Source organism: Anas platyrhynchos, chromosome 2 (genome assembly GCF_047663525.1).
Source record: "Anas platyrhynchos isolate ZD024472 breed Pekin duck chromosome 2, IASCAAS_PekinDuck_T2T, whole genome shotgun sequence".
NCBI lineage: Eukaryota > Metazoa > Chordata > Aves > Anseriformes > Anatidae > Anas > Anas platyrhynchos.
In genome coordinates, this window is record NC_092588.1 from 117,999,158 (window position 1) to 118,016,318 (window position 17,161).

Here is a 17,161-nt window from a genome sequence, read left to right on the forward strand (position 1 = left end):
CGGGCTCTATGAGTTTGAATATGTTTCAAATACTGCCTTTCCTTGAGTATTTTGATTTAGTTTCCCTGTGTGATGATAGAGACAGGGCATACATAGGCTGTAAGAGTATTCTAAGAGTGACCAACCCATATCCAGGTTTCAGTGAAAAAGCTGGCATCCTGAACTGATGAAGTAAGTATATGTTATTCATAAAAGCCTAAAGAAAATTGAGACCATGTTTGGAAAGTTGGTGCAACTTCCTAGCTTTTAAAAAGCAAAAATTATGGACATAAGTCATATCACATGGAAGTACTCTCAATTGGCTTGAGTTTTCATGTGCATAGCACAGATCTCTGACACGCACTCTAAAGAAAGTGCCCAAGAAGTGCAAAGCTGTCTCGGATCCAGACCCCATTGCCTACTCAGGCAGTTTTCTTTGTATTGCCATGGCATCAGCAGGGGTTCTCTGACACTAAAAGAGAGAGAATCTCGTGCTACAAGCTCTGTTCCCCAAACCACAACACTCGCCAAAGAGAGGAGGAATTGCACTGAGTCCCATTCGGCTCATTCAGGCCAGGTGAGGAGCAGCCCCAGTGCGGATGAAGATCTTTGGAGAAGAGAGCTGGGCTATAAAGGAAAGCCAAATGGAGGCAGCTTTCCATAGGATAGCTCTTGCCAAATCCAGGCCGCTGCTCCAGAATATGGAGATAACCAAGTTTCCTAAGTAACCGTAAACATTTTTCATAGGGGCAAAAATATTTTCCTATAAACCTATTGGGAGGCGGAGATGGGCTCCTCGCTGCAGCCTTCCAAAGCAAGTAAAGAATTGTGTGCGTTTCAGCCTCAGGCACACAGCTGCCGTGGAAAACTTCAGCCCGAGTACTTAAAATTCAGCAAAATTGTATATCAGAAGGCACTTAATAATGGAAAAAGATAATGTCTTAAATATAAGGAGTTGTTATTCCACCACCTATTATGTGTGTTTATTCTCAGTTTTGACTGTACCGCTGTTTCCTCTGCGTTGTGGGGATCAAGTTATTTCCTCTCGAGGGGATGAGAGTCACTTTGCAGACAATCTTGAAAACAGACTTTAACTAGAGCTGGCTTCTTTATTCTTCAAGGGCATGGGAGATATTTCAAACAGGCTAAACTGTGAACTGAACAAAGCTTGTTTTAATAATTTTTTGTGTATGCATTTGCAAGGCATCTGAAAAAAATACCCCTGTGATTTCTCCGGTTGCAGCAATGCTGGATGTGTTTCCCAGGATGAGATTAGGCAGATTGCCTTGGGTTTGCTCCATGGGGGACAGGTCAACTACCTTTATTGCATGCCATCAGCAATGTGCCACTGAGGCATTTCCAAAAGATTAAATACTTCTCAGGATTAAGAGACCTGGTTAAAATGGAAATTTCCTTTTTTGTTTTTGCTGCATATAATACCTATTAAGGGGCTATAAAGGGATTATGGAATCTTAAATCATCAACAGTATCATTTGCTGAGGTCTGTTTGCATTTTCCTTACATATATGAAAGCATGTGCATTTATGAATTGTATATGCATGCAATTTGCTCTTAAAATAAATGCAGAACACTATGCTGTTTAGCCCTTCTGGATGACTGCTGCATTTCTCCAGTCACCAGGCCAGTAAGCTTTGCTTTGTGGTTGGGGGGCGGTTGATAAAACTGGTAAAGAAGAGAGATTTTCAAAGATTTACATTTTTTATTTTTTTTTTTTGGGTAGAAACAGTTGTGATGCTCTGTCCCTGTTTTTTCTCATCTCAAAAAAAAAATGAAGGCTGACACAAGGTATGTGATTTCCCAACATGATAGGTTGGTCTCAGAGACTGCAGGACCGTGGATGGAGGATCTTATTTCTGGCAGAAGTCTCATGTAGTCCCTCCTTTATCTGTCCCACTATTTCACTGAATCTGACCCTGTCTTTAAAATAGGAATCACGCAGTGAAGCACAGAAGCTCAAATGGCATAGATCTATTTTAAAACTTTTACTCCCCATACATCTCCTACAGAACTTTTTAACTTAAGAAAATCAGACAGATCAGGCCCCATTGTGCTAGGAGCTGTACCAAAAAGGAAAGAACAAAGATGACTCCTCCAAAGAACAAATATATATATAAAAGACTGGGTGGAATGTAATAATGCTAGCAGATTTTTATAGGCATTTAGGCATTAGTATAGGCATTAGTAGGCATTAACAATTTATAGAAAGACAAGTTTTGACATTAGAGACCATACTGGATAAATTAAGGCTTTTAACCTAGGTAGGATGAAAACAAACATCCAAGGAAGTGCAGATGGAAAAAGCAGCACTGCGCTTTCTACTTCTGCCAGAATTAATCTCAGAGTAACTTAGTCTAAGGCTTGACTTCATCTAGCTGGAGAAAGACTGACAAAGTACATCCACTTGCCACATTTGTACTCGTACAGCTTCAGATTAGAAGATAAAGAAGATTCATAAGATAAAATGGGGCTTTGCCCTGAGAGAGTATTCCACTGGCACTGATTTCGTGTTCATGCTCAGCTTCCCAGCTGCAGACACATTGAGACCCTTGCCTCTTTGCAGCTTAGTGTTTAGAACTTGGATACAGCTTTTTCCCAAACAGCTGGACAACTGTTAACATCTCTCCATGCTCTTAGAACTTTTTTTTTTTTTGTAATGGGTTTCTGTCTGCCTGCCAAGCTTATCAATACTGCAGGATATTTATATTTCTTTTACAAAATACTTATATTGCACTGGTTTAAAATTATTTACTCTGTCTCATGTTTTTCATGTCATGATTTTTTTTTTTCAGATTTTTTTCAGACTCAGTCCTTTGAAATATTTGGTTTCTTTAGGGCAAGAACATCGAACTCTTCTTGGTTTCCAACTCAAGTGTGAAAGTCAACATGACGTATCGTGCATAATCAAGTTTTGGATATTGAAATGTCAAGTGCAACTCTGAGAAAGGTATGAAGGCCACAGAGTGCCCAGGGAGACAGGCTGAGCCATTGTCTCCCAAAATACCTGCAGCCAGAAGGGATGAATGGAGCCATGGCACAAACTGAAGCTGTTCAAACCTGGCAGCACTCTTGCAAGACGATAGCTGTGCACACGTTCTGTGTTTGGGTGTCTGTGCACAACAAAATGTGGCTGTACAATGCTCTAGTGACAATAGCAGGGGAGATTTCCAGTACAGTCAGCAGGCTTTGGCACACAGGGTGTGTATCCAAGGTCTCTTAAAAATCTGAATTCCTAATATCAGCTTTTCCTTCACTATTACTCACACTAAATTGTGCATGTACTTGCAGGCCCACACTGTTTGGATATGAATAGGTTCACTGTGAACTTTAAGTGAGATGGATTTGCAGCAGACTGAACATTTAGATGAAACAAGTTTGAGGATGTTGCTGTCTTGAGCTGTACTCTGGCCAAGCATCAACTGCCTTGCAGTGACATAGCCAGAGACTAGCCAGCCATGGGACCTCCTAAGAAGATTCACAATGCTGCAAAATGCAAAAGCAGATGGATCTGCAGGTTGTCTGAGCCCCAGAAGCCTTTCCCAGCCCGTAGGGTTTCTTACACCAAGCTACAGATGTCCCATAGACCATGCAAAGCACTGACACACATCAAGGGGTCCAGCAGGTTGAGGGAGCCCTGTGGTCCGGTCCCTAAGGTCCACTGCAGACATAATCATATTCATGAACATATGTTTATTTTTTTTCACTTTTCCACAAGCTAACCCTTCCAGAACCTCCAAGATTTTCTTTTCAACTCTAACTTCCAGAGAACAGAAAGCTTGGAGTGCTTAACTCTAAGCATGGCACCAAACCCTGACAGTCGGTACTATTATTGGTGTTCCATTTCCCCTCTCATTGTCCACCAGCAACTTGCTCGCTCAGCCTTGACTTGTGTGCAGCATTGCAGTTCCCTTCTAGTTCCTTCAGCGCTGGAGAGAAGCTGCAGTGCTGTGCAGCACCTGAAAATATGAGTGTGGAAAATATGCTCTGCAGCTCGAAGGTTGGCAGCATGCCCCGCCGTGTGACCCTGTCTGCAGGGAATGACCTACAACCAACGAAAAAGGGACCCAGCCTCCTCCTCTGCCACTAACAGCTGGACTGCATCTACCTTGGCCATGAAATAGGGAGGGGGGGTATCATTTTGCTGCTTGTAGCAAGGTAGCTCACATCGTGCCTTAACTTTGTGCACAGCAAAAATGCTGCATTATGGTGGTGCATCCTCTTTTGCAACCAGCTCACAAAATTGGCAAGGTAAACTTGAGAGAACAAGATGCACTGTCCTGAAAGATGAGGCAGTTTATTTATGGGCTCTGCGGATCAGAGAGCTGGAGAAAAGAGTTTGCCTCCCAAATCAAATTGCTTGTTTTCTTCCATGTTCCAGTTCACATTATTATCCAATTTGCAGTTCAATTATTGTCCCTGTACCTTCCTTAATGGTACTACTTTCCATATTTCTCATATTGAACATTTTTCAAATTATTTTTCTCTCTATAATTAGCTTTGAATTTTCTAAGCAAAACTTTCCTTGTTTTACTCATTTCTTTCCTGTATTTGTAACCTCTTAGCTCTTTTTGTATTAGCTCTGTTTTCACTAATATTCACAACACCTCCTAATTTAGCATCATCCGTGAAACTTGCTATCCTCTTTTTAACATTCCCTCTTTCAGATTATTAATGACAGCATTAAATAAGACACGTTTAAGAGGTTGTGCAGTTTCCTTCCTTGCATTCTCAGTGATGATTTGCAGCATGCAACCTGAAGAAATCTGTCTGCCTGAAGAGCGATCCGCATAAGCGGTGGCACTGATGGCCTGGGGAGGGCACTGTGTTAAGAGGAGCTGGCACCTCTCTGATCCTCCCTCACCAAGCCCACACCCCCTGTATCACCAAAGAGTTCACAAGCTCAGGTTTTACTAAATTTAAGCAGAAGATTCTCAGCTGGTAAACATAGTTGAGACACTTTTTACAAACTGACTGCTCTGAAGAAACTGCTCTCCCCAGCCACAACTGAACTAATAATTCTAAGCTAGACCAGGCATGCTGAAATACTACTGTGCGGGCTACTTTTCTGCAACACTGAGAGCCAGCTGCAACAAGATGATGTGCTGCACATCTTCTTGTAGGTGGCCAGACTGGGTACTACACCCATACCTTTCACAGTGCTTTGGCTGTGACCCACCAGCTACGAGTCCCTGAATAGTGAAAAACGTGGAGAGGACTCCTCTCCAGTACACATCATAGACCTTCTTTGATCAAAATGTTCAGGTGTAATCAAGATACCAGAAAAACAGCTAATTTTCTGTTACATCCTTCTCACTTCTACATTCTTTCAGCAAAAATATACATAAGTGGCTTAAGCTATTTATTTACTTCTCTGAATGGTGAAAGATTTGCTGCCTCTGTGGAACAGATGACTTGCAGCCTAGCTTTTAACCTAACTAAGCAGCTGTGCTTGTCTCTGGTACTTCTAACCAACTGGAAAAAAAAAAAAGAGGATTTTTTTTTATTTTTTATTACATGTGAAAAGTTATATTAACACATATGTTTAACAGAGTACACTGTGCATGCTTATATTTTGCTTTGTAACCTTTCAAGCATTTTATAAGCTTGGTTGCATTTTTCAGTATTTCTAATCATATCATGACCTATCCATAGTGCACAGAATTGTATTAGTTTAAATCATTTTTAATGTATATGATATATATATATGTATATTAATGGCACCAGTGTGACAGTTTGTTAAGCTTAGGAAAAGTGAAATGGATCCCAGTATAACTGCCTGAGCTCTACATTAATTTTCCCCAAATACATATCATATATTATTAGGACACTTTTAGGATATCTCCCACCAATGCGCTTGTCACAGATCTCTCACCATTTGCATTTCCATCTGTGCTAGCAATTACCAGCATTCAGGTCTGCACTGGCTATAACTGACTTCACTGCCTGTTCTACTCAGAGTTAGCCACAGCTTCAAAAATAATGTGAAGCAAGCATAAGGAGAAGCTGCCACCAAAGGAAGCAGTCCCCTGCAGACATTATTCCTGGTAGTTCCATCCCCTCTCTTGTGTCATCAGATGGATTTACATGGCTACATGATGAACTGCATCAGCAAAGTAGCCTGGCAAACCTCTAACTCTTTACTAGAGGGGATGAGGGATTACTTTTGAGCCAGACTGGTTTTTTGATCTCATTTACTAAACATACTCACAAACACTTGAGCTACATCAAGTGGCACTGGCAAAAACAAAGCACCAGAGTCAAAAAGATGGGATCACAGCAATGTCAGTCTGATGCTTCAAAGCTACAATATAACAAAAGAGTGTGCTTAAAATCAAAGGGTACCTAAAACACATCAGCCATCCTACCACAGCTAATTCTGATGAAAATGCAATCATGAGAGATTTCCTGGAAACCTCTTATCTAAGTAGCATCATTACTAGATCAGGGTAAAGTATTTTGGGCAAAAGATTTTGAGTAAAACCACGCCATGTTATTTTTGCCTTAAGTGTTCCATACTGCTTGGTAAGAATTCCTCCATAGTCTGTGTAGAAGCTATCTATTAAAAGCTTGTTGATTTTGGCTTCCTCAGTTTCAGTTCTTTTCAGAATTTTGGCATGGCTGCATGGCTACTGGATTTTTCTTAGTAGTTTCTTGTGAGAGATTTTATCAGAAATCCTTTAGAAAAATCAAAATAAATTATTTCCTCAAGATGCCCTTTATACACTGTATTGTTGACTCAAAGAATATAGCAGGTCAAGAACACATGATTTACCCTTGTTGCAACCAGGCTGGTTTGATCTTACCAGCATATATTTATCCAAATGCTTCATTAGTTAGTCTTCAGTTACACTCAGTGAGTTTTTCTCATGCTGAACTGAAGTCTGCTAGGCTGTGGTATCTATAATCATCCCTGAATCCTGGGGGCAGTGAAAGACATTTTCCAAATGTAGAAATTTTTGACTTTAAAGAATGCATAGATTTGATAGTTTCACTTTCACATTCTAGATTGTTGTCCTGCTCTTGGAATTCTTTTACCTTTTATTCAGTAAATACTGCAAGAAGCAAAAATTTGTCTTCTCAAAGACAATTTATGTTTGCTTGAAGCTACAAAAACTACTATGACTGGCCTAAGTGAGACGATGAGTTACTGAAAATATCTCTTAACATTGATATGTAATTATCTGAAACTTTAAAAAAAATCAGTAACAACTCAACAATTTAAAAAAAAAATGAAATGTTTCAAGAATAATTTCAGTGATACCTTCATTTTCTAAATCCTAAAAATAATTATTTTTAATTGTTGCAAGTATAGCATAAAATAATTTTTTAAAGTTTTCATTGAAAACTCTGGGGGGGGAGGTGAAGACCATTTATCTTATAGAATAGTGAAGTGAAAGCCTTCATGTTTAATATTAAAATTTCATCTGTCTCTGTTTCTTTGTTAATTCCATTTTTATTCACTTTCTTCTGTTTCTCTTTTCCTTCCCTACTCCTGGGGGTGGGAGTGAAGAGATGTGCTTTGATCTTTATTATATTTTGTATTTTTTTTTCTTTTTCAAGTATAATTTTAGTTGTAGGACAGGGAAATGGGTATTCTTTGGATGTTCTCTAACATTTCTAAAAGCTGTGTAGCAGCTAATACTCCCCTGGACAAACATACTATTTCTTAAATGAAAAAAACTCTTAGGGACAAGTTGGAGTCTACAGAGCTGATTTTTCCAGTACTGAATTTAAACCTAATGTAAACCAAAAGGGATTATACACGAGGATCAAAGGACAATGAAACCCCATTATTAATATTGAAAAAAGGCATGTAGTCAAGATTATACAGCTGAAATGCAGTTTCTAACTGGTGAAAGATTTGCGTAAATCAATTCCTTCCAAACATATAAGGATCCAGCAATTTGTGAGAAGGCACTGAGAACTGAAGATGTGTTTACAAATAAAAAAGAAGCTTGTCTGCTCTTATTTTAACTCGTCTTCAGTTACCTGTTGTTTGTTTTTTTTTTTAAATTCCAGTAAAAATATTCAATGTAGAAAAATACAATTTCAGTTTTCAGCCTTACCTTTAACTTTGACATATATCAAGCTTGTTTGCAATTGTATCATGTCATATGCAATGTAATAAAAATATAAATTTTGTACATCCTGTCATTATTTTGGTACTCCTAGCATACAAAATATTAAATGCAAAAGCCAAACAATATTTACCAGGAATCCTATGACACATCTCATAAAAGCCTACATTGTTCTGCACTATGCAAAATGATTCTCAAAACATCACTGACTGTATCTCATGTGACTGTGTGGCTCTGCAGTACTTTTCCCATTACCAGGCTCCAGAGTCCTCTTCAAAGCTGAGGTACCGTGGTTCTGAAGATGGTACTGACAAAGCAAAGTAAAAAAGGAGCTGCTTATATAGCATATGCTTCTGAAGAGAACTGTGGTAGGAGATAGGGCTCAGGGCACCTCCATCTTCGAAATGTTCTTCCATTAGTGATAATGAGGCCGCAATGTGCCCTTGCTGCAGAGAAGGTTAATGGCCCCCTGGCAGCATTAGGCGAAGTGTTGCCAGCAGGCCCAGGGAGGTGCTTCTTGCCCTCTGCTCAGCACTGGTGAGGCCACACCTGGAGTGCGGTGCCAAATCTGGGCTCCCATCTACAAGGGAGACTTGGGCCTACTGTGGGATCTGAAGGCCACAAGCATGGCTAGGGGACTTGAGCACCTCTCCTATGATGAAAGGGTCATGGAGCTGGGACTATTTAGCCTACAGAAGGCTAATTGGGGTGTTGGGATCTTATCCATGTGTATAAATACCTGAAGGGTGGGTGCAAAGAGGAGTCAGGTGCTTTTTAGTGGTGCCCAGTGCCAAAAGGCAACGGGCACAAACTGGAACCCAGCAAGTTCCATCTAAACACCAGGAAGCACTTCTGCATGGGCTGCCCTTAGGATTTGTGGAGTCTTCCCCATTGGAGATCTTCAAAAGCCACCTGGACCTGGTTCTGGGCAGCATAGCAAAATCACCCCAAAGACACAGATAACGATGAAAATTTTGTGATTGTTAGAAGGCCTTTCAGGAAACAGTGGAAGAAAATAGAGTTTTCACAGGAGATAACTGAAGTAGTTAATAACATAGTTAGTACTTTACCCCTTTTTGCTTTTAACATGTGGAGACAGTTTGTTTATACTGAGAAATAACAGAGGAACAATAAAACAGCTTCCTACCACCTACCTAGTTTACTACAGTTCGGTCACTGTTACCGTATTTCTCTGTCACGGTTTCAGAATCCTAACAACCTCTGCACCTAATTTTTTATTTTATTTTATTTATTATTTTTTTTTGCTGTTGTTGTTGTTGTTCTGTTTTGTTGCATTGTGGAAGAGTTTGACCATAAATCTCAGTTGAATAAATGCCTTGGGCCAATATGATTGTCCTCAATGTGCACTACACTAATAGACAATACACATGCCTAATTTTTCTATTAAAGCAAAGATTACGACTCATTGACTTAAATATTGAATTAATTTTAATCTGATCTTGCTCTGCACATAAATATAATACTACCCTGTCAATAGGATCAACAAAGCTGTCAGATCATGCAAAATACTTAAACACTACAGAGTCACTTTCTGAGTAGATGTACATCTGTAGTAAAAATAATAATAATAAAAAAAAATAAAAAAAAATCACACAAATTCTGGCTCCCCTTTCTGGAGAGATTTTAAAAAAAATGTTTATCTGAAGTCTTTCTCCTTCACACCATATTGTACTTTGATTTCAAAGCAGTCCCTATAACACAGGTGAAACAATTTCCAAATCATGCCCAGAATAAAGGGATGAGGCTCTACAAGCAGTGTAAATGAGAATGCTTTTCAATGTTAATACACATAGGTAATATAAATACAGCCTTACTACATCTGACCTAAATAATCATGATGAGAAAAAGACTAGAAACAGAAGAGGGCTGGGAGAGCTCAAGTATTTGAAAAACATTTATCTTATAAGGCCTTCCTATAAGAAAAATTATAACGGAGAGCCAAGCAGCCAAACATAAGATAACAAACCCTGGACTTCCCTAGGATCCTACTTCCAAGAGGAATCAGTAAAAGAACTGTACTCTTATGTCCGAAGTCAGTACAGATGACTGAGGTGTCAAGGGCTGTGAAACGAACAGAGCGCAGCAGTCTAAAAAGTATCAGAAGTTACAAGCATCATTGGAGTTAGTTTGTCATTATCCAAACCTTTTCTTTTTCAATTAAAAGAGAGTACATGGAACAACAAATAATAACAGATATTGAGTCTCAGTGCTGTATTGTAAAATATGCTGCAATAGGCTGAGACATCTGCATGAGATACGGACATTTCATTCTGCTAAACCAACCAGAAATAAATTGCATAAAAAGGACCTCCAAATATACATCCCTGCTCATTCCAAATGTCTAGTAGCAAATCTCTTTGCCAATCAAAGAGTTGAAGCAGATACACATGCAAAGCAGCAATCTACTCAGGCATTATCTTTTCAATTTCTAAAGTTATCCTTGTGTTTAAATTCCCAAGTGTGCTGTTCATTACATTTGTAACTACAATTGGAACATCAGGTCTGTGTAATCAAAGAGTTTGCCATGAGATTGTCGTTCTTGTTTGACACTTAAGAGTTCACACTTTCCACATACCAACATATAGCAAGATTATATAAATTATCATTAATCTCTGCAGTTCCTAAATTTGTTTCCTATTCACAAGATAGAGCTTGTACTCAATCCAGCTGAGACTTAGAAATGCAGATCTCAGGCATAATATTTGGACAATGAGGCAGAAAAGAATAGCTCTGACTCCTTTTCTGAAGGTCTGAGTTTAGAAGTGCACCCAAGACCTTCATTAGGAATATGATGGTCTACTGGAAGGCTTTACAGAAAACAAACACGCACAGTGCACCCGGTCTTGTCAGAGAAGAGCTTCAGAAACATCGATACAATGTGAAAATGAGTTTCCACATCTGACTCTCCTTGATGCACCGGATGCCAAAAACTACGTCTGTCTCAGAAAAGATCACAGACAGAATGCAACCTTTTGGAATTGCAGCACTCCAGACTTGATCCATCTCCGGGTGATCAAAGCAATAAATCCACACTGATCAAATGAGGTGAAATAAAACAAAACTACTTAACCAGACATGTGGACAGAGCACTAGTTCTGGCTGCAATAGTACATATAAAAGAACTAAACATGGAGTTGTCTCTCTTTTTTACTGGCAGGTCAAGTGAGTTACCTGACAATGAGCACGACTGCACCCCTTAGCAGATCTGGATTCTCTAAATCCCAGCAAGAAGAGATGCAAATCCGGTCCTAAAAATACCTGGAGTTCCTCACAGGAGGAATTGTTTATTACAAATGTAATGTTCAGGGTACTCACCAACATTATTTGCTTCTAGGATTAGATCTTATTAATTAAAAAGTAATTTTAAAAATGCATTTTATAAGTAAAATACCAAAAATGCCTCCAGTGGTTAGTTATCAGCAAAAAAAAAAAAGTTGTATTTTGTAACTTTTTTCCTGGTTCCTTTTCCTTCTCTCTCTATATGACTCACAAGCTGTTGTAGGGCAGCTCTGCAACATGTCTCAGAATTAGTTCCAGCTCTTTTAATATAATTGCTGTCTCAGAGATAACTAAAATGCAAAATTTACCTAGCACATACATTATTATTTTTTGCAATACTGTTTCTATTACTTGATCATTTAACAGTATGGTTCAGTGGTTCAGAAGGACTCCATTTGTAAGGAAAATAATGATTTTTACCATAAAAATGGATTTCACATTGTCAAAGCATATGGAACTAAAAGCCCCGCTCTCGCTGATCCTGATGTGAGTACAGATTAGCTATATTTGCTTCAGGTTAGCACCTCGCTTCTCCCAAAGTTTTCTCTTAGTTGAAATAAATAATATTAACTGAATAATGGAAATAATTGTATTTGATTATGAAATTACTGAATAAGTAGTAGAGCTGACATTAGTAGAAACACTCCAAAAAGGAAAAACTTTGGACAAGCATTTTATTTATGCAAACAAATCAAAGCAGACACCTTCAGCTTTCTAGGCAGCACGCTCTGGAAGAATGATTACAAAATGCAACATGACAAACTAAACTTCCTGAGGTTGAACTCTCTGGAAAGGACTATGGACTTTTTTTTTTTTCCATCTTTCTTTTAGAAACCTTTTCTTCCTTTTTCATCTTTTCTTTGAGAAAGTATTAGGGTAGCTGCAGGACTTGTACTGGAGACAAAGGACTATATGTGGCCCTCTTCCATATTTCCATACAGAGGCGTTAGACAAGTATAAGCAGAAAATACATTATTTATAGATATATGTAAGAATTATTGGTTTTACTTCATGTTTACCACAAGTATTTCTCACTATGCTCACTGAAAATATGATAAGTTTAACCTGATCGTAGTAAATATGGTTAATGTTTATTCACAACTGAAAATTACCTCTGTGGCTAAGGCTCAGCTCGGCATACAGGAAATTATTAGAAGGTATTTTACTGCAGTCCAAGATGTTTACACGGGCTAATTTTATAACATACCTGCAGTGATGGAAGAAGCCAAAGAATTATCACTGTTAGCTATTTTTAATGCAACGTAGTCAACAGATAATTGTGTTTGCCTTAATGTTAACTAATGCCCCTCCTACTGTGTTTTAAAAGGAAGTGGATCAGCAGGAAACATTTAATTTACAGCAGCTTCTTGCTGTTTATGTGAACATCAGCTATCAGAACACTAACCAGTCATTTTATGTATGATTTATTTTGTCTTCCCTATTGACAAAAGTTTCTCTTTCAGAATAACACATCAAGAAACAGGGTGAAATATAAAACATACATCTATGAAATGACAAAAATTCACTATTTTGCATTTAATGCAGCCTACACTCAGGCTGTTTCAGAATATTAAGACTATTTGTGAAGCTGTGTCCCTCAAAGTTGTAGCTAAGGAAACATAGCTGTATGTAACAATCAACAATTCAATCTCATAAATACTATTAATTGCTAATTAATACTAATAATCACTTTCAATGTCATTAGTGAGAGTGCTGAATCTGTAAATCTGAAAAGCAAAAGGGCAAGGTTTTTTGGATTCTGCGTTTGTTTCTTTTAGGATGTTTTGTCTTGGATTCTTTTGCAGGACCTGATTTCATTTGCTTTGATTTATTTTACTCCATGTATTCATAAGCACCACCTGAGGATGTACTTACACAAAATTCTAGACAATATTTTCAAGGACTTTTCAAATGGGACCACAGCTAGCCAGTTTGGGGTGCTAGACAAGAAAACAGATCAATAAAACAAATAGCTGCCATTTACCCTCTAGTATATCAGCAGTGCTACACTACAGGTTTATTTCACTTTCTGACATTTTCTTACACTTTTACATACTGTAATTCACAGACACTTCTCAGGCTCACCTAAAAAGGTTTTCAACCTCAAAAACATATGCTGTAAAACTGGTTGTGAAGTCTAACAGTCTTAAGTGATTTCTAGTGTATTTGGGGATGGAGTTTGGAGCAGCTGCTTTAATATCCTGTCTCTTGCCTACTTACTGGGAAAGCACAGGCAGATCTAGCAAAAGCAAAACTGGACAAAGAAAATGATACAAGAGATAAAAAGCTTTGCAGAAGCAGCTGGAACTCCACCTAGAAATCGCTATGACAAAGCAACTTCTGAACATTTCTCGTTAAAATGGAGGGGGGATGACACAACACAACACAAGGGATGAGTCTTACTGATACTGAATTTACTTCTATGGTTACTGTTTATTTAGAAAGTGTTTTTATAATTAATAGTACAGATGAGGTTCAGGTTTCCTAAGTTTCACTGCCTTGACCTTCTACCCATGGAGCATACAGAACTACATCTCTGGACCAGAGAAAAGCAAAGCAAGTCCTTCAGCTTCTATTGCCTCAGCCCTGCTCCTCCTTACACATTTCCATCTTTTCCAAATGCTTTTTGGTTTATATGAAGATGGGCTTGGCTGGGAACTGTAGTATGGCCATTTCAACCTTGATTTTTCGAAAGACTTAGGGTAAAAATATGTAATTTCATAGCTCTTGCCTAGAAGGGTCTTATCACTCCATACAGTTTTTAAACAACTTATCTAAGATGCTGCACAAAATCATCTGTGGCATACGAACACCACAGAACCTAACCCTCTATTGTGGAAATTTCCCATGACCAAATTTAGTTTTTCTGCATTAGAAATAAATTATGCCAAGTTGTTTCAACTGGTTTTAAGCTGAAGCTATTCCTATGGAGTTATTTCAACCAAGCAACCAAATAGAGATAAAATAAATGTCATAATCTTTCATTACACAAAGTTTATTGAAGACACAAGGTAGGTCAGAAAACTAGAAAGCCATCCTTTGCTTTTGTTATTTATATTATCTTTAAATGATTAGAAATAAAACATGATATGGCAATAACAGATGTCTCGGATTTTTTTTTTTCTTCCAATATTTATACATACTTGTTATAGTAACAGTAGTGCCATTACAGTTGATCATCTGAAGGTATTGTAAAAATCAATTTCAGTAAGAAGAAAGTCTTTTCTTAGGCCAGATGATATGAAGTGTACATCAGACTTGTCTGCTAAAGTATTGCTATATCAGAAAAACTTTTTTCTCCTTCTATGGAAATTATTAAATATTTCACATGTATTGTATGTTAGTTTTGTGTCAGTACTTCCTGATAACTAGACCCTCATAAATAAATAAAACAAAGTCTTTTATGTATCTTACCCACAACCATTTCAAGAGAGCATCTTGGCACACTTTTCCTTGAAAAAGATCATTTCAGCTCATGAAATGTCATGAAAGACTCATAAGACTCACAATTTAAGAAAGCTGGAATATGATCTCCAGCCTTATCATCTCAGAAAAGAGTCAGTGTCTGGACATCAGCTGTGAAAAAGACAGTTTCTCTTTTCATCATTAGAAGTAATCATAGCACCTCATTTATTCTGCTGCAATTTATTAGCAGGGTAAGAATTCCAGAGTTCCACATTCTGAAAAACAGCTTTTCTTTCTGTGAGCAATGAGGCTAAACTCTTTCGCCTAACCATCTCTCAAACTAATTATATAGATCTTTATAGAACTAACTTATGTAGATCTTTAAATACTTAATTTCACTGATAAATGAGACATTGCAAGATATAAATAGTGTATGTTACCCAAAAATAAGAATTTGGATGAAAAATGAAAGCCTGATAAAAATCACAATGAAAATCTAACTCATCAGAAAAGGCAGTACGTTATTTAGCCAGGTGAGCAGATGTGAATCTGGGAAAAGGAATTCTTATTTAACAGTGTTTCTAACTTGTGAATAACATATTTTTTCAATTTCCACTATAGAAATCTTCAAAATTTTTACCTACTACCTTGCCCATGTCTCCTCCAAAAGTCCTTGTTTCAGGGATCTTGCAACCACAGAGAACTTCTTCCTTGCACGTGTTGTGGATTGACTACTAAGAAATAGTGGTTATATCCCAGCACAGGGTTCCTAGTTGTCATTGCTCATTCCTCACTAAAAGCACACTTGTGCCCACATAAACCATGGATACAGCTGACTAGCTATTCCCACAAGATGCTATTCCTTCTGCAATCCTTTATGCTGAAGAATACAGAAATAGCTTTTAGTAAGTTATTCGCTGTTAGTCACAGTGTTGGAGAATTAGCAATGGAAAATCATTAATTTACACAGTTTATTAGATTACATAAACAGATTTTTAAAAGCACACTCCGAAACTTTCTCTTTTGTCCAAGTCCACATCTATTTTTATGAGCTTGTTCTCCCTAAACCAGTAAAATTAAATTTTGGTATTTAAGTGACAATTAACTGTAATGCTTTATTTCTTTCCATTGTATGTTAACAAATTTGGCTGCAAAATGAACTCCAATTCACATTTAAATTTATCATTATGCAAGTTTTTTCCAATTACAAAGTAATGAGATGCTATATCAAGCATGTATGTGTAACAAGTCAAGATCTGAATATTTTACTAGTATAGTTAACACCTCAATGCATTGGCTGAGACATAGTGGGCTTTTTTATTTGTTTTTATTTTTGTCTATAAATATAGAAAAAAGGGATGGCAGAGAAAAATCACATAAATGCATGTTTGACCTAATGATTGCACTATTATTACCAAAGGAAACAAAACCTACTTAAGAAAATAAAATACTCTTCATGCCTCGTTTTCCTTAGAATTGTTTGTAAAAGTCTAATGATAACATAAGGAAAGTAAACCACAGTCATTTTCTTAGGACTGGTGATGTGGTCTTACCTCTGACACTACCACGGACCTGCTCTGAAATATTGTGCAGTATGTTTCACTTATCTGAGCCCCACGTGCCTTCTGATGATCTGTAGGCTCTATTTGTACACTTGAAATATTTGGGAAGGGCTACCTGTCATGAGTACACCTTTTCAGTGTATTTCTACAGTGTTTCATGGAGTAGATTTTTTAATACGCTTAATACAATAATAATTTACTGCTATTTATCAAGATTTTCTAAATTAGTACACACTAAGGAAACGCAGGTAAATTTAATGTGATATTTCCAATAAATGGTAGATACGTTATCATTAAAAACTACTAATGGTTCACAGCCAGTTCAGAAGCACACAATGAAACAAAGAGCTTTATTTTCAAGTGCTGCACATGCTAACACTTAGTCTAAAGCTACTAAAGCAATTTGCCAAGCTGTGCACTGATGGCAAGTTAAGGAGTTCATGCCCACACCAAATCCTGACCCACTCTGCACAGCTAACATTGGTTTTTGTTTCTTGGGCCATAATGCAAGCCCTGTGAATACTTCTGTGTAAACCCATTGTCTCTGACTTCTATCTGTATTTGCATAAATATTGTATGCGGTCTCAGGAAGTCTCTGTTTTAAGAAAAATTTGAATTGCTTCCCATTCCTGACTTTCTTATACGTGAGGCAGTGATGTTCATTTTCCTTCCACAAGCCTCTCTCTCACCTACGCCAATCTCATGAATTTCAGATCCTACCCACCTTGTCAAAAATGTCTCTGGGCACTTGTAGTCACTCACAAGAGAAAATCAGTGATCACCCATAGTCGTTTTCCAAATGCCTAGAAGGAAAATTCC